Genomic DNA, 13,779 nt, shown 5'->3' with positions numbered 1-13,779 from the left:
GGCTGTGGCTGCGACCGGTGGCACAAAACAGCCAGAAAAACCCTACGAGCAGCAAAGTGTGCACACACATCCGAGACCGTTTGCAGAAGCGCAGTTTGACCAGTGTCGTCTTTAAAAGGAAAGTTTTCAGAGAGCTTTCCGGCTTACGGCCATACTACCCTGAGAACGCCCGATCTCGTCCGATCTCGGAAGCTAAGCAGGGGCGGGCCTGGTGAGTACTTGGATGGGAGACCGCCTGGGAATACCAGGTGCTGTAAGCTTTTTAGGCTCTTGGCTTTCAGCAGAGGGCGCTGTTTCCCACTTCTTGGAAAACGCCATCACTTTGAATGGAGGAAGAGTATTTATTTTGCCCTCATGTGAGGAACATCCATCTACAGTGTTTTTCTCTCTGCTGTGAAGTTCAAACAGGCTTACAGGCTGGCTGTGGCTGCGACCGGTGGCACAAAACAGCCAGAAAAACCATACGAGCAGCAAAGTGTGCACACACATCCGAGACCGTTTGCAGAAGCGCAGTTTGACCAGTGTCGTCTTTAAAAGGAAAGTTTTCAGAGAGCTTTCCGGCTTACGGCCATACTACCCTGAGAACGCCCGATCTCGTCCGATCTCGGAAGCTAAGCAGGGGCGGGCCTGGTGAGTACTTGGATGGGAGACCGCCTGGGAATACCAGGTGCTGTAAGCTTTTTAGGCTCTTGGCTTTCAGCAGAGGGCGCTGTTTCCCACTTCTTGGAAAACGCCATCACTTTGAATGGAGGAAGAGTATTTATTTTGCCCTCATGTGAGGAACATCCATCTACAGTGTTTTTCTCTCTGCTGTGAAGTTCAAACAGGCTTACAGGCTGGCTGTGGCTGCGACCGGTGGCACAAAACAGCCAGAAAAACCATACGAGCAGCAAAGTGTGCACACACATCCGAGACCGTTTGCAGAAGCGCAGTTTGACCAGTGTCGTCTTTAAAAGGAAAGTTTTCAGAGAGCTTTCCGGCTTACGGCCATACTACCCTGAGAACGCCCGATCTCGTCCGATCTCGGAAGCTAAGCAGGGGCGGGCCTGGTTAGTACTTGGATGGGAGACCGCCTGGGAATACCAGGTACTGTAAGCTTTTTAGGCTCTTGGCTTTCAGCAGAGGGCGCTGTTTCCCACTTCTTGGAAAACGCCATCACTTTGAATGGAGGAAGAGTATTTATTTTGCCCTCATGTGAGGAACATCCATCTACAGTGTTTTTCTCTCTGCTGTGAAGTTCAAACAGGCTTACAGGCTGGCTGTGGCTGCGACCGGTGGCACAAAACAGCCAGAAAAACCATACGAGCAGCAAAGTGTGCACACACATCCGAGACCGTTTGCAGAAGCGCAGTTTGACCAGTGTCGTCTTTAAAAGGAAAGTTTTCAGAGAGCTTTCCGGCTTACGGCCATACTACCCTGAGAACGCCCGATCTCGTCCGATCTCGGAAGCTAAGCAGGGGCGGGCCTGGTGAGTACTTGGATGGGAGACCGCCTGGGAATACCAGGTGCTGTAAGCTTTTTAGGCTCTTGGCTTTCAGCAGAGGGCGCTGTTTCCCACTTCTTGGAAAACGCCATCACTTTGAATGGAGGAAGAGTATTTATTTTGCCCTCATGTGAGGAACATCCATCTACAGTGTTTTTCTCTCTGCTGTGAAGTTCAAACAGGCTTACAGGCTGGCTGTGGCTGCGACCGGTGGCACAAAACAGCCAGAAAAACCATACGAGCAGCAAAGTGTGCACACACATCCGAGACCGTTTGCAGAAGCGCAGTTTGACCAGTGTCGTCTTTAAAAGGAAAGTTTTCAGAGAGCTTTCCGGCTTACGGCCATACTACCCTGAGAACGCCCGATCTCGTCCGATCTCGGAAGCTAAGCAGGGGCGGGCCTGGTTAGTACTTGGATGGGAGACCGCCTGGGAATACCAGGTGCTGTAAGCTTTTTAGGCTCTTGGCTTTCAGCAGAGGGCGCTGTTTCCCACTTCTTGGAAAACGCCATCACTTTGAATGGAGGAAGAGTATTTATTTTGCCCTCATGGGAGGAACATCCATCTACAGTGTTTTTCTCTCTGCTGTGAAGTTCAAACAGGCTTACAGGCTGGCTGTGGCTGCGACCGGTGGCACAAAACAGCCAGAAAAACCATACGAGCAGCAAAGTGTGCACACACATCCGAGACCGTTTGCAGAAGCGCAGTTTGACCAGTGTCGTCTTTAAAAGGAAAGTTTTCAGAGAGCTTTCCGGCTTACGGCCATACTACCCTGAGAACGCCCGATCTCGTCCGATCTCGGAAGCTAAGCAGGGGCGGGCCTGGTGAGTACTTGGATGGGAGACCGCCTGGGAATACCAGGTGCTGTAAGCTTTTTAGGCTCTTGGCTTTCAGCAGAGGGCGCTGTTTCCCACTTCTTGGAAAACGCCATCACTTTGAATGGAGGAAGAGTATTTATTTTGCCCTCATGTGAGGAACATCCATCTACAGTGTTTTTCTCTCTGCTGTGAAGTTCAAACAGGCTTACAGGCTGGCTGTGGCTGCGACCGGTGGCACAAAACAGCCAGAAAAACCATACGAGCAGCAAAGTGTGCACACACATCCGAGACCGTTTGCAGAAGCGCAGTTTGACCAGTGTCGTCTTTAAAAGGAAAGTTTTCAGAGAGCTTTCCGGCTTACGGCCATACTACCCTGAGAACGCCCGATCTCGTCCGATCTCGGAAGCTAAGCAGGGGCGGGCCTGGTTAGTACTTGGATGGGAGACCGCCTGGGAATACCAGGTGCTGTAAGCTTTTTAGGCTCTTGGCTTTCAGCAGAGGGCGCTGTTTCCCACCTCTCTGAAAACGCCATCACTTTGAATGGAGGAAGAGTATTTATTTTGCCCTCATGTGAGGAACATCCATCTACAGTGTTTTTCTCTCTGCTGTGAAGTTCAAACAGGCTTACAGGCTGGCTGTGGCTGCGACCGGTGGCACAAAACAGCCAGAAAAACCATACGAGCAGCAAAGTGTGCACACACATCCGAGACCGTTTGCAGAAGCACAGTTTGACCAGTGTCGTCTTTAAAAGGAAAGTTTTCAGAGAGCTTTCCGGCTTACGGCCATACTACCCTGAGAACGCCCGATCTCGTCCGATCTCGGAAGCTAAGCAGGGGCGGGCCTGGTTAGTACTTGGATGGGAGACCGCCTGGGAATACCAGGTGCTGTAAGCTTTTTAGGCTCTTGGCTTTCAGCAGAGGGCGCTGTTTCCCACTTCTTGGAAAACGCCATCACTTTGAATGGAGGAAGAGTATTTATTTTGCCCTCATGTGAGGAACATCCATCTACAGTGTTTTTCTCTCTGCTGTGAAGTTCAAACAGGCTTACAGGCTGGCTGTGGCTGCGACCGGTGGCACAAAACAGCCAGAAAAACCCTACGAGCAGCAAAGTGTGCACACACATCCGAGACCGTTTGCAGAAGCGCAGTTTGACCAGTGTCGTCTTTAAAAGGAAAGTTTTCAGAGAGCTTTCCGGCTTACGGCCATACTACCCTGAGAACGCCCGATCTCGTCCGATCTCGGAAGCTAAGCAGGGGCGGGCCTGGTGAGTACTTGGATGGGAGACCGCCTGGGAATACCAGGTGCTGTAAGCTTTTTAGGCTCTTGGCTTTCAGCAGAGGGCGCTGTTTCCCACTTCTTGGAAAACGCCATCACTTTGAATGGAGGAAGAGTATTTATTTTGCCCTCATGTGAGGAACATCCATCTACAGTGTTTTTCTCTCTGCTGTGAAGTTCAAACAGGCTTACAGGCTGGCTGTGGCTGCGACCGGTGGCACAAAACAGCCAGAAAAACCATACGAGCAGCAAAGTGTGCACACACATCCGAGACCGTTTGCAGAAGCGCAGTTTGACCAGTGTCGTCTTTAAAAGGAAAGTTTTCAGAGAGCTTTCCGGCTTACGGCCATACTACCCTGAGAACGCCCGATCTCGTCCGATCTCGGAAGCTAAGCAGGGGCGGGCCTGGTTAGTACTTGGATGGGAGACCGCCTGGGAATACCAGGTGCTGTAAGCTTTTTAGGCTCTTGGCTTTCAGCAGAGGGCGCTGTTTCCCACTTCTTGGAAAACGCCATCACTTTGAATGGAGGAAGAGTATTTATTTTGCCCTCATGTGAGGAACATCCATCTACAGTGTTTTTCTCTCTGCTGTGAAGTTCAAACAGGCTTACAGGCTGGCTGTGGCTGCGACCGGTGGCACAAAACAGCCAGAAAAACCATACGAGCAGCAAAGTGTGCACACACATCCGAGACCGTTTGCAGAAGCGCAGTTTGACCAGTGTCGTCTTTAAAAGGAAAGTTTTCAGAGAGCTTTCCGGCTTACGGCCATACTACCCTGAGAACGCCCGATCTCGTCCGATCTCGGAAGCTAAGCAGGGGCGGGCCTGGTGAGTACTTGGATGGGAGACCGCCTGGGAATACCAGGTGCTGTAAGCTTTTTAGGCTCTTGGCTTTCAGCAGAGGGCGCTGTTTCCCACCTCTTGGAAAACGCCATCACTTTGAATGGAGGAAGAGTATTTATTTTGCCCTCATGGGAGGAACATCCATCTACAGTGTTTTTCTCTCTGCTGTGAAGTTCAAACAGGCTTACAGGCTGGCTGTGGCTGCGACCGGTGGCACAAAACAGCCAGAAAAACCATACGAGCAGCAAAGTGTGCACACACATCCGAGACCGTTTGCAGAAGCGCAGTTTGACCAGTGTCGTCTTTAAAAGGAAAGTTTTCAGAGAGCTTTCCGGCTTACGGCCATACTACCCTGAGAACGCCCGATCTCGTCCGATCTCGGAAGCTAAGCAGGGGCGGGCCTGGTGAGTACTTGGATGGGAGACCGCCTGGGAATACCAGGTGCTGTAAGCTTTTTAGGCTCTTGGCTTTCAGCAGAGGGCGCTGTTTCCCACTTCTTGGAAAACGCCATCACTTTGAATGGAGGAAGAGTATTTATTTTGCCCTCATGTGAGGAACATCCATCTACAGTGTTTTTCTCTCTGCTGTGAAGTTCAAACAGGCTTACAGGCTGGCTGTGGCTGCGACCGGTGGCACAAAACAGCCAGAAAAACCATACGAGCAGCAAAGTGTGCACACACATCCGAGACCGTTTGCAGAAGCGCAGTTTGACCAGTGTCGTCTTTAAAAGGAAAGTTTTCAGAGAGCTTTCCGGCTTACGGCCATACTACCCTGAGAACGCCCGATCTCGTCCGATCTCGGAAGCTAAGCAGGGGCGGGCCTGGTGAGTACTTGGATGGGAGACCGCCTGGGAATACCAGGTGCTGTAAGCTTTTTAGGCTCTTGGCTTTCAGCAGAGGGCGCTGTTTCCCACCTCTTGGAAAACGCCATCACTTTGAATGGAGGAAGAGTATTTATTTTGCCCTCATGGGAGGAACATCCATCTACAGTGTTTTTCTCTCTGCTGTGAAGTTCAAACAGGCTTACAGGCTGGCTGTGGCTGCGACCGGTGGCACAAAACAGCCAGAAAAACCATACGAGCAGCAAAGTGTGCACACACATCCGAGACCGTTTGCAGAAGCGCAGTTTGACCAGTGTCGTCTTTAAAAGGAAAGTTTTCAGAGAGCTTTCCGGCTTACGGCCATACTACCCTGAGAACGCCCGATCTCGTCCGATCTCGGAAGCTAAGCAGGGGCGGGCCTGGTTAGTACTTGGATGGGAGACCGCCTGGGAATACCAGGTGCTGTAAGCTTTTTAGGCTCTTGGCTTTCAGCAGAGGGCGCTGTTTCCCACTTCTTGGAAAACGCCATCACTTTGAATGGAGGAAGAGTATTTATTTTGCCCTCATGTGAGGAACATCCATCTACAGTGTTTTTCTCTCTGCTGTGAAGTTCAAACAGGCTTACAGGCTGGCTGTGGCTGCGACCGGTGGCACAAAACAGCCAGAAAAACCATACGAGCAGCAAAGTGTGCACACACATCCGAGACCGTTTGCAGAAGCGCAGTTTGACCAGTGTCGTCTTTAAAAGGAAAGTTTTCAGAGAGCTTTCCGGCTTACGGCCATACTACCCTTAGAACGCCCGATCTTGTCCGATCTCGGAAGCTAAGCAGGGGCGGGCCTGGTGAGTACTTGGATGGGAGACCGCCTGGGAATACCAGGTGCTGTAAGCTTTTTAGGCTCTTGGCTTTCAGCAGAGGGCGCTGTTTCCCACTTCTTGGAAAACGCCATCACTTTGAATGGAGGAAGAGTATTTATTTTGCCCTCATGTGAGGAACATCCATCTACAGTGTTTTTCTCTCTGCTGTGAAGTTCAAACAGGCTTACAGGCTGGCTGTGGCTGCGACCGGTGGCACAAAACAGCCAGAAAAACCATACGAGCAGCAAAGTGTGCACACACATCCGAGACCGTTTGCAGAAGCGCAGTTTGACCAGTGTCGTCTTTAAAAGGAAAGTTTTCAGAGAGCTTTCCGGCTTACGGCCATACTACCCTGAGAACGCCCGATCTCGTCCGATCTCGGAAGCTAAGCAGGGGCGGGCCTGGTGAGTACTTGGAATGGGAGACCGCCTGGGAATACCAGGTGCTGTAAGCTTTTTAGGCTCTTGGCTTTCAGCAGAGGGCGCTGTTTCCCACTTCTTGGAAAACGCCATCACTTTGAATGGAGGAAGAGTATTTATTTTGCCCTCATGTGAGGAACATCCATCTACAGTGTTTTTCTCTCTGCTGTGAAGTTCAAACAGGCTTACAGGCTGGCTGTGGCTGCGACCGGTGGCACAAAACAGCCAGAAAAACCATACGAGCAGCAAAGTGTGCACACACATCCGAGACCGTTTGCAGAAGCGCAGTTTGACCAGTGTCGTCTTTAAAAGGAAAGTTTTCAGAGAGCTTTCCGGCTTACGGCCATACTACCCTGAGAACGCCCGATCTCGTCCGATCTCGGAAGCTAAGCAGGGGCGGGCCTGGTGAGTACTTGGATGGGAGACCGCCTGGGAATACCAGGTGCTGTAAGCTTTTTAGGCTCTTGGCTTTCAGCAGAGGGCGCTGTTTCCCACTTCTTGGAAAACGCCATCACTTTGAATGGAGGAAGAGTATTTATTTTGCCCTCATGGGAGGAACATCCATCTACAGTGTTTTTCTCTCTGCTGTGAAGTTCAAACAGGCTTACAGGCTGGCTGTGGCTGCGACCGGTGGCACAAAACAGCCAGAAAAACCATACGAGCAGCAAAGTGTGCACACACATCCGAGACCGTTTGCAGAAGCGCAGTTTGACCAGTGTCGTCTTTAAAAGGAAAGTTTTCAGAGAGCTTTCCGGCTTACGGCCATACTACCCTGAGAACGCCCGATCTCGTCCGATCTCGGAAGCTAAGCAGGGGCGGGCCTGGTGAGTACTTGGATGGGAGACCGCCTGGGAATACCAGGTGCTGTAAGCTTTTTAGGCTCTTGGCTTTCAGCAGAGGGCGCTGTTTCCCACTTCTTGGAAAACGCCATCACTTTGAATGGAGGAAGAGTATTTATTTTGCCCTCATGTGAGGAACATCCATCTACAGTGTTTTTCTCTCTGCTGTGAAGTTCAAACAGGCTTACAGGCTGGCTGTGGCTGCGACCGGTGGCACAAAACAGCCAGAAAAACCATACGAGCAGCAAAGTGTGCACACACATCCGAGACCGTTTGCAGAAGCGCAGTTTGACCAGTGTCGTCTTTAAAAGGAAAGTTTTCAGAGAGCTTTCCGGCTTACGGCCATACTACCCTGAGAACGCCCGATCTCGTCTGATCTCGGAAGCTAAGCAGGGGCGGGCCTGGTGAGTACTTGGATGGGAGACCGCCTGGGAATACCAGGTGCTGTAAGCTTTTTAGGCTCTTGGCTTTCAGCAGAGGGCGCTGTTTCCCACCTCTTGGAAAACGCCATCACTTTGAATGGAGGAAGAGTATTTATTTTGCCCTCATGGGAGGAACATCCATCTACAGTGTTTTTCTCTCTGCTGTGAAGTTCAAACAGGCTTACAGGCTGGCTGTGGCTGCGACCGGTGGCACAAAACAGCCAGAAAAACCATACGAGCAGCAAAGTGTGCACACACATCCGAGACCGTTTGCAGAAGCGCAGTTTGACCAGTGTCGTCTTTAAAAGGAAAGTTTTCAGAGAGCTTTCCGGCTTACGGCCATACTACCCTGAGAACGCCCGATCTCGTCCGATCTCGGAAGCTAAGCAGGGGCGGGCCTGGTTAGTACTTGGATGGGAGACCGCCTGGGAATACCAGGTGCTGTAAGCTTTTTAGGCTCTTGGCTTTCAGCAGAGGGCGCTGTTTCCCACTTCTTGGAAAACGCCATCACTTTGAATGGAGGAAGAGTATTTATTTTGCCCTCATGTGAGGAACATCCATCTACAGTGTTTTTCTCTCTGCTGTGAAGTTCAAACAGGCTTACAGGCTGGCTGTGGCTGCGACCGGTGGCACAAAACAGCCAGAAAAACCATACGAGCAGCAAAGTGTGCACACACATCCGAGACCGTTTGCAGAAGCGCAGTTTGACCAGTGTCGTCTTTAAAAGGAAAGTTTTCAGAGAGCTTTCCGGCTTACGGCCATACTACCCTGAGAACGCCCGATCTCGTCCGATCTCGGAAGCTAAGCAGGGGCGGGCCTGGTGAGTACTTGGATGGGAGACCGCCTGGGAATACCAGGTGCTGTAAGCTTTTTAGGCTCTTGGCTTTCAGCAGAGGGCGCTGTTTCCCACTTCTTGGAAAACGCCATCACTTTGAATGGAGGAAGAGTATTTATTTTGCCCTCATGTGAGGAACATCCATCTACAGTGTTTTTCTCTCTGCTGTGAAGTTCAAACAGGCTTACAGGCTGGCTGTGGCTGCGACCGGTGGCACAAAACAGCCAGAAAAACCATACGAGCAGCAAAGTGTGCACACACATCCGAGACCGTTTGCAGAAGCGCAGTTTGACCAGTGTCGTCTTTAAAAGGAAAGTTTTCAGAGAGCTTTCCGGCTTACGGCCATACTACCCTGAGAACGCCCGATCTTGTCCGATCTCGGAAGCTAAGCAGGGGCGGGCCTGGTGAGTACTTGGATGGGAGACCGCCTGGGAATACCAGGTGCTGTAAGCTTTTTAGGCTCTTGGCTTTCAGCAGAGGGCGCTGTTTCCCACTTCTTGGAAAACGCCATCACTTTGAATGGAGGAAGAGTATTTATTTTTCCCTCATGTGAGGAACATCCATCTACAGTGTTTTTCTCTCTGCTGTGAAGTTCAAACAGGCTTACAGGCTGGCTGTGGCTGCGACCGGTGGCACAAAACAGCCAGAAAAACCATACGAGCAGCAAAGTGTGCACACACATCCGAGACCGTTTGCAGAAGCGCAGTTTGACCAGTGTCGTCTTTAAAAGGAAAGTTTTCAGAGAGCTTTCCGGCTTACGGCCATACTACCCTGAGAACGCCCGATCTCGTCCGATCTCGGAAGCTAAGCAGGGGCGGGCCTGGTGAGTACTTGGAATGGGAGACCGCCTGGGAATACCAGGTGCTGTAAGCTTTTTAGGCTCTTGGCTTTCAGCAGAGGGCGCTGTTTCCCACTTCTTGGAAAACGCCATCACTTTGAATGGAGGAAGAGTATTTATTTTGCCCTCATGTGAGGAACATCCATCTACAGTGTTTTTCTCTCTGCTGTGAAGTTCAAACAGGCTTACAGGCTGGCTGTGGCTGCGACCGGTGGCACAAAACAGCCAGAAAAACCATACGAGCAGCAAAGTGTGCACACACATCCGAGACCGTTTGCAGAAGCGCAGTTTGACCAGTGTCGTCTTTAAAAGGAAAGTTTTCAGAGAGCTTTCCGGCTTACGGCCATACTACCCTGAGAACGCCCGATCTCGTCCGATCTCGGAAGCTAAGCAGGGGCGGGCCTGGTGAGTACTTGGATGGGAGACCGCCTGGGAATACCAGGTGCTGTAAGCTTTTTAGGCTCTTGGCTTTCAGCAGAGGGCGCTGTTTCCCACCTCTTGGAAAACGCCATCACTTTGAATGGAGGAAGAGTATTTATTTTGCCCTCATGGGAGGAACATCCATCTACAGTGTTTTTCTCTCTGCTGTGAAGTTCAAACAGGCTTACAGGCTGGCTGTGGCTGCGACCGGTGGCACAAAACAGCCAGAAAAACCATACGAGCAGCAAAGTGTGCACACACATCCGAGACCGTTTGCAGAAGCGCAGTTTGACCAGTGTCGTCTTTAAAAGGAAAGTTTTCAGAGAGCTTTCCGGCTTACGGCCATACTACCCTGAGAACGCCCGATCTCGTCCGATCTCGGAAGCTAAGCAGGGGCGGGCCTGGTGAGTACTTGGATGGGAGACCGCCTGGGAATACCAGGTGCTGTAAGCTTTTTAGGCTCTTGGCTTTCAGCAGAGGGCGCTGTTTCCCACCTCTTGGAAAACGCCATCACTTTGAATGGAGGAAGAGTATTTATTTTGCCCTCATGGGAGGAACATCCATCTACAGTGTTTTTCTCTCTGCTGTGAAGTTCAAACAGGCTTACAGGCTGGCTGTGGCTGCGACCGGTGGCACAAAACAGCCAGAAAAACCATACGAGCAGCAAAGTGTGCACACACATCCGAGACCGTTTGCAGAAGCGCAGTTTGACCAGTGTCGTCTTTAAAAGGAAAGTTTTCAGAGAGCTTTCCGGCTTACGGCCATACTACCCTGAGAACGCCCGATCTCGTCCGATCTCGGAAGCTAAGCAGGGGCGGGCCTGGTTAGTACTTGGATGGGAGACCGCCTGGGAATACCAGGTGCTGTAAGCTTTTTAGGCTCTTGGCTTTCAGCAGAGGGCGCTGTTTCCCACTTCTTGGAAAACGCCATCACTTTGAATGGAGGAAGAGTATTTATTTTGCCCTCATGTGAGGAACATCCATCTACAGTGTTTTTCTCTCTGCTGTGAAGTTCAAACAGGCTTACAGGCTGGCTGTGGCTGCGACCGGTGGCACAAAACAGCCAGAAAAACCATACGAGCAGCAAAGTGTGCACACACATCCGAGACCGTTTGCAGAAGCGCAGTTTGACCAGTGTCGTCTTTAAAAGGAAAGTTTTCAGAGAGCTTTCCGGCTTACGGCCATACTACCCTGAGAACGCCCGATCTCGTCCGATCTCGGAAGCTAAGCAGGGGCGGGCCTGGTGAGTACTTGGATGGGAGACCGCCTGGGAATACCAGGTGCTGTAAGCTTTTTAGGCTCTTGGCTTTCAGCAGAGGGCGCTGTTTCCCACTTCTTGGAAAACGCCATCACTTTGAATGGAGGAAGAGTATTTATTTTGCCCTCATGTGAGGAACATCCATCTACAGTGTTTTTCTCTCTGCTGTGAAGTTCAAACAGGCTTACAGGCTGGCTGTGGCTGCGACCGGTGGCACAAAACAGCCAGAAAAACCATACGAGCAGCAAAGTGTGCACACACATCCGAGACCGTTTGCAGAAGCGCAGTTTGACCAGTGTCGTCTTTAAAAGGAAAGTTTTCAGAGAGCTTTCCGGCTTACGGCCATACTACCCTGAGAACGCCCGATCTTGTCCGATCTCGGAAGCTAAGCAGGGGCGGGCCTGGTGAGTACTTGGATGGGAGACCGCCTGGGAATACCAGGTGCTGTAAGCTTTTTAGGCTCTTGGCTTTCAGCAGAGGGCGCTGTTTCCCACTTCTTGGAAAACGCCATCACTTTGAATGGAGGAAGAGTATTTATTTTTCCCTCATGTGAGGAACATCCATCTACAGTGTTTTTCTCTCTGCTGTGAAGTTCAAACAGGCTTACAGGCTGGCTGTGGCTGCGACCGGTGGCACAAAACAGCCAGAAAAACCATACGAGCAGCAAAGTGTGCACACACATCCGAGACCGTTTGCAGAAGCGCAGTTTGACCAGTGTCGTCTTTAAAAGGAAAGTTTTCAGAGAGCTTTCCGGCTTACGGCCATACTACCCTGAGAACGCCCGATCTCGTCCGATCTCGGAAGCTAAGCAGGGGCGGGCCTGGTGAGTACTTGGAATGGGAGACCGCCTGGGAATACCAGGTGCTGTAAGCTTTTTAGGCTCTTGGCTTTCAGCAGAGGGCGCTGTTTCCCACTTCTTGGAAAACGCCATCACTTTGAATGGAGGAAGAGTATTTATTTTGCCCTCATGTGAGGAACATCCATCTACAGTGTTTTTCTCTCTGCTGTGAAGTTCAAACAGGCTTACAGGCTGGCTGTGGCTGCGACCGGTGGCACAAAACAGCCAGAAAAACCATACGAGCAGCAAAGTGTGCACACACATCCGAGACCGTTTGCAGAAGCGCAGTTTGACCAGTGTCGTCTTTAAAAGGAAAGTTTTCAGAGAGCTTTCCGGCTTACGGCCATACTACCCTGAGAACGCCCGATCTCGTCCGATCTCGGAAGCTAAGCAGGGGCGGGCCTGGTGAGTACTTGGATGGGAGACCGCCTGGGAATACCAGGTGCTGTAAGCTTTTTAGGCTCTTGGCTTTCAGCAGAGGGCGCTGTTTCCCACCTCTTGGAAAACGCCATCACTTTGAATGGAGGAAGAGTATTTATTTTGCCCTCATGGGAGGAACATCCATCTACAGTGTTTTTCTCTCTGCTGTGAAGTTCAAACAGGCTTACAGGCTGGCTGTGGCTGCGACCGGTGGCACAAAACAGCCAGAAAAACCATACGAGCAGCAAAGTGTGCACACACATCCGAGACCGTTTGCAGAAGCGCAGTTTGACCAGTGTCGTCTTTAAAAGGAAAGTTTTCAGAGAGCTTTCCGGCTTACGGCCATACTACCCTGAGAACGCCCGATCTCGTCCGATCTCGGAAGCTAAGCAGGGGCGGGCCTGGTGAGTACTTGGATGGGAGACCGCCTGGGAATACCAGGTGCTGTAAGCTTTTTAGGCTCTTGGCTTTCAGCAGAGGGCGCTGTTTCCCACTTCTTGGAAAACGCCATCACTTTGAATGGAGGAAGAGTATTTATTTTGCCCTCATGTGAGGAACATCCATCTACAGTGTTTTTCTCTCTGCTGTGAAGTTCAAACAGGCTTACAGGCTGGCTGTGGCTGCGACCGGTGGCACAAAACAGCCAGAAAAACCATACGAGCAGCAAAGTGTGCACACACATCCGAGACCGTTTGCAGAAGCGCAGTTTGACCAGTGTCGTCTTTAAAAGGAAAGTTTTCAGAGAGCTTTCCGGCTTACGGCCATACTACCCTGAGAACGCCCGATCTCGTCCGATCTCGGAAGCTAAGCAGGGGCGGGCCTGGTGAGTACTTGGATGGGAGACCGCCTGGGAATACCAGGTGCTGTAAGCTTTTTAGGCTCTTGGCTTTCAGCAGAGGGCGCTGTTTCCCACTTCTTGGAAAACGCCATCACTTTGAATGGAGGAAGAGTATTTATTTTGCCCTCATGTGAGGAACATCCATCTACAGTGTTTTTCTCTCTGCTGTGAAGTTCAAACAGGCTTACAGGCTGGCTGTGGCTGCGACCGGTGGCACAAAACAGCCAGAAAAACCATACGAGCAGCAAAGTGTGCACACACATCCGAGACCGTTTGCAGAAGCGCAGTTTGACCAGTGTCGTCTTTAAAAGGAAAGTTTTCAGAGAGCTTTCCGGCTTACGGCCATACTACCCTGAGAACGCCCGATCTCGTCCGATCTCGGAAGCTAAGCAGGGGCGGGCCTGGTTAGTACTTGGATGGGAGACCGCCTGGGAATACCAGGTGCTGTAAGCTTTTTAGGCTCTTGGCTTTCAGCAGAGGGCGCTGTTTCCCACCTCTCTGAAAACGCCATCACTTTGAATGGAGGAAGAGTATTTATTTTGCCCTCATGGGAGGAACATC

At 51.1% G+C, this 13,779-nt stretch overlaps 33 non-coding genes across 33 annotated transcripts; all 33 read left to right on the top strand.

The window, feature by feature from the left end:
* The first annotated feature begins 141 nt into the window (after nucleotides 1-141).
* Nucleotides 142-260, top strand: LOC129175768 (5S ribosomal RNA). The gene has a single exon (XR_008568715.1). It is a non-coding gene; the product is annotated as a 5S ribosomal RNA (ribosomal RNA).
* Nucleotides 261-560: 300 nt separating this feature from the next.
* On the top strand, nucleotides 561-679 carry LOC129175767 (5S ribosomal RNA). The gene has a single exon (XR_008568714.1). It is a non-coding gene; the product is annotated as a 5S ribosomal RNA (ribosomal RNA).
* A 300-nt stretch (nucleotides 680-979) lies between these two features.
* Nucleotides 980-1,098, top strand: LOC129174938 (5S ribosomal RNA). The gene has a single exon (XR_008567909.1). It is a non-coding gene; the product is annotated as a 5S ribosomal RNA (ribosomal RNA).
* Nucleotides 1,099-1,398: 300 nt separating this feature from the next.
* LOC129175766 (5S ribosomal RNA) lies at nucleotides 1,399-1,517 on the top strand. Its single transcript, XR_008568713.1, has one exon. It is a non-coding gene; the product is annotated as a 5S ribosomal RNA (ribosomal RNA).
* Nucleotides 1,518-1,817: 300 nt separating this feature from the next.
* On the top strand, nucleotides 1,818-1,936 carry LOC129175194 (5S ribosomal RNA). The gene has a single exon (XR_008568163.1). It is a non-coding gene; the product is annotated as a 5S ribosomal RNA (ribosomal RNA).
* Nucleotides 1,937-2,236: 300 nt separating this feature from the next.
* Nucleotides 2,237-2,355, top strand: LOC129175765 (5S ribosomal RNA). The gene has a single exon (XR_008568712.1). It is a non-coding gene; the product is annotated as a 5S ribosomal RNA (ribosomal RNA).
* A 300-nt stretch (nucleotides 2,356-2,655) lies between these two features.
* LOC129175183 (5S ribosomal RNA) lies at nucleotides 2,656-2,774 on the top strand. The gene has a single exon (XR_008568152.1). It is a non-coding gene; the product is annotated as a 5S ribosomal RNA (ribosomal RNA).
* Nucleotides 2,775-3,074: 300 nt separating this feature from the next.
* LOC129175172 (5S ribosomal RNA) lies at nucleotides 3,075-3,193 on the top strand. The gene has a single exon (XR_008568141.1). It is a non-coding gene; the product is annotated as a 5S ribosomal RNA (ribosomal RNA).
* Nucleotides 3,194-3,493: 300 nt separating this feature from the next.
* On the top strand, nucleotides 3,494-3,612 carry LOC129175763 (5S ribosomal RNA). The gene has a single exon (XR_008568710.1). It is a non-coding gene; the product is annotated as a 5S ribosomal RNA (ribosomal RNA).
* A 300-nt stretch (nucleotides 3,613-3,912) lies between these two features.
* Nucleotides 3,913-4,031, top strand: LOC129175160 (5S ribosomal RNA). Its single transcript, XR_008568130.1, has one exon. It is a non-coding gene; the product is annotated as a 5S ribosomal RNA (ribosomal RNA).
* A 300-nt stretch (nucleotides 4,032-4,331) lies between these two features.
* Nucleotides 4,332-4,450, top strand: LOC129175762 (5S ribosomal RNA). Its single transcript, XR_008568709.1, has one exon. It is a non-coding gene; the product is annotated as a 5S ribosomal RNA (ribosomal RNA).
* A 300-nt stretch (nucleotides 4,451-4,750) lies between these two features.
* LOC129175761 (5S ribosomal RNA) lies at nucleotides 4,751-4,869 on the top strand. Its single transcript, XR_008568708.1, has one exon. It is a non-coding gene; the product is annotated as a 5S ribosomal RNA (ribosomal RNA).
* Nucleotides 4,870-5,169: 300 nt separating this feature from the next.
* LOC129175760 (5S ribosomal RNA) lies at nucleotides 5,170-5,288 on the top strand. Its single transcript, XR_008568707.1, has one exon. It is a non-coding gene; the product is annotated as a 5S ribosomal RNA (ribosomal RNA).
* Nucleotides 5,289-5,588: 300 nt separating this feature from the next.
* LOC129175148 (5S ribosomal RNA) lies at nucleotides 5,589-5,707 on the top strand. Its single transcript, XR_008568118.1, has one exon. It is a non-coding gene; the product is annotated as a 5S ribosomal RNA (ribosomal RNA).
* A 300-nt stretch (nucleotides 5,708-6,007) lies between these two features.
* Nucleotides 6,008-6,126, top strand: LOC129175216 (5S ribosomal RNA). Its single transcript, XR_008568183.1, has one exon. It is a non-coding gene; the product is annotated as a 5S ribosomal RNA (ribosomal RNA).
* Nucleotides 6,127-6,426: 300 nt separating this feature from the next.
* LOC129175292 (5S ribosomal RNA) lies at nucleotides 6,427-6,546 on the top strand. Its single transcript, XR_008568256.1, has one exon. It is a non-coding gene; the product is annotated as a 5S ribosomal RNA (ribosomal RNA).
* Nucleotides 6,547-6,846: 300 nt separating this feature from the next.
* LOC129175759 (5S ribosomal RNA) lies at nucleotides 6,847-6,965 on the top strand. The gene has a single exon (XR_008568706.1). It is a non-coding gene; the product is annotated as a 5S ribosomal RNA (ribosomal RNA).
* A 300-nt stretch (nucleotides 6,966-7,265) lies between these two features.
* On the top strand, nucleotides 7,266-7,384 carry LOC129175758 (5S ribosomal RNA). The gene has a single exon (XR_008568705.1). It is a non-coding gene; the product is annotated as a 5S ribosomal RNA (ribosomal RNA).
* Nucleotides 7,385-7,684: 300 nt separating this feature from the next.
* On the top strand, nucleotides 7,685-7,803 carry LOC129174942 (5S ribosomal RNA). The gene has a single exon (XR_008567913.1). It is a non-coding gene; the product is annotated as a 5S ribosomal RNA (ribosomal RNA).
* A 300-nt stretch (nucleotides 7,804-8,103) lies between these two features.
* On the top strand, nucleotides 8,104-8,222 carry LOC129175137 (5S ribosomal RNA). Its single transcript, XR_008568107.1, has one exon. It is a non-coding gene; the product is annotated as a 5S ribosomal RNA (ribosomal RNA).
* Nucleotides 8,223-8,522: 300 nt separating this feature from the next.
* Nucleotides 8,523-8,641, top strand: LOC129175757 (5S ribosomal RNA). Its single transcript, XR_008568704.1, has one exon. It is a non-coding gene; the product is annotated as a 5S ribosomal RNA (ribosomal RNA).
* A 300-nt stretch (nucleotides 8,642-8,941) lies between these two features.
* Nucleotides 8,942-9,060, top strand: LOC129175189 (5S ribosomal RNA). The gene has a single exon (XR_008568158.1). It is a non-coding gene; the product is annotated as a 5S ribosomal RNA (ribosomal RNA).
* A 300-nt stretch (nucleotides 9,061-9,360) lies between these two features.
* Nucleotides 9,361-9,480, top strand: LOC129175291 (5S ribosomal RNA). The gene has a single exon (XR_008568255.1). It is a non-coding gene; the product is annotated as a 5S ribosomal RNA (ribosomal RNA).
* A 300-nt stretch (nucleotides 9,481-9,780) lies between these two features.
* Nucleotides 9,781-9,899, top strand: LOC129175756 (5S ribosomal RNA). Its single transcript, XR_008568703.1, has one exon. It is a non-coding gene; the product is annotated as a 5S ribosomal RNA (ribosomal RNA).
* A 300-nt stretch (nucleotides 9,900-10,199) lies between these two features.
* LOC129175755 (5S ribosomal RNA) lies at nucleotides 10,200-10,318 on the top strand. Its single transcript, XR_008568702.1, has one exon. It is a non-coding gene; the product is annotated as a 5S ribosomal RNA (ribosomal RNA).
* Nucleotides 10,319-10,618: 300 nt separating this feature from the next.
* Nucleotides 10,619-10,737, top strand: LOC129175126 (5S ribosomal RNA). The gene has a single exon (XR_008568096.1). It is a non-coding gene; the product is annotated as a 5S ribosomal RNA (ribosomal RNA).
* Nucleotides 10,738-11,037: 300 nt separating this feature from the next.
* Nucleotides 11,038-11,156, top strand: LOC129175754 (5S ribosomal RNA). Its single transcript, XR_008568701.1, has one exon. It is a non-coding gene; the product is annotated as a 5S ribosomal RNA (ribosomal RNA).
* A 300-nt stretch (nucleotides 11,157-11,456) lies between these two features.
* LOC129175188 (5S ribosomal RNA) lies at nucleotides 11,457-11,575 on the top strand. The gene has a single exon (XR_008568157.1). It is a non-coding gene; the product is annotated as a 5S ribosomal RNA (ribosomal RNA).
* Nucleotides 11,576-11,875: 300 nt separating this feature from the next.
* On the top strand, nucleotides 11,876-11,995 carry LOC129175290 (5S ribosomal RNA). The gene has a single exon (XR_008568254.1). It is a non-coding gene; the product is annotated as a 5S ribosomal RNA (ribosomal RNA).
* Nucleotides 11,996-12,295: 300 nt separating this feature from the next.
* Nucleotides 12,296-12,414, top strand: LOC129175752 (5S ribosomal RNA). Its single transcript, XR_008568699.1, has one exon. It is a non-coding gene; the product is annotated as a 5S ribosomal RNA (ribosomal RNA).
* Nucleotides 12,415-12,714: 300 nt separating this feature from the next.
* On the top strand, nucleotides 12,715-12,833 carry LOC129175751 (5S ribosomal RNA). The gene has a single exon (XR_008568698.1). It is a non-coding gene; the product is annotated as a 5S ribosomal RNA (ribosomal RNA).
* A 300-nt stretch (nucleotides 12,834-13,133) lies between these two features.
* On the top strand, nucleotides 13,134-13,252 carry LOC129175750 (5S ribosomal RNA). Its single transcript, XR_008568697.1, has one exon. It is a non-coding gene; the product is annotated as a 5S ribosomal RNA (ribosomal RNA).
* A 300-nt stretch (nucleotides 13,253-13,552) lies between these two features.
* LOC129175115 (5S ribosomal RNA) lies at nucleotides 13,553-13,671 on the top strand. Its single transcript, XR_008568085.1, has one exon. It is a non-coding gene; the product is annotated as a 5S ribosomal RNA (ribosomal RNA).
* The last annotated feature ends 108 nt before the right edge of the window (nucleotides 13,672-13,779 follow it).

This window comes from Dunckerocampus dactyliophorus, unplaced genomic scaffold (assembly GCF_027744805.1).
Source record: "Dunckerocampus dactyliophorus isolate RoL2022-P2 unplaced genomic scaffold, RoL_Ddac_1.1 HiC_scaffold_23, whole genome shotgun sequence".
NCBI classification, from domain to species: domain Eukaryota; kingdom Metazoa; phylum Chordata; class Actinopteri; order Syngnathiformes; family Syngnathidae; genus Dunckerocampus; species Dunckerocampus dactyliophorus.
This window is presented reverse-complemented; position numbering and strand designations above follow the sequence as displayed.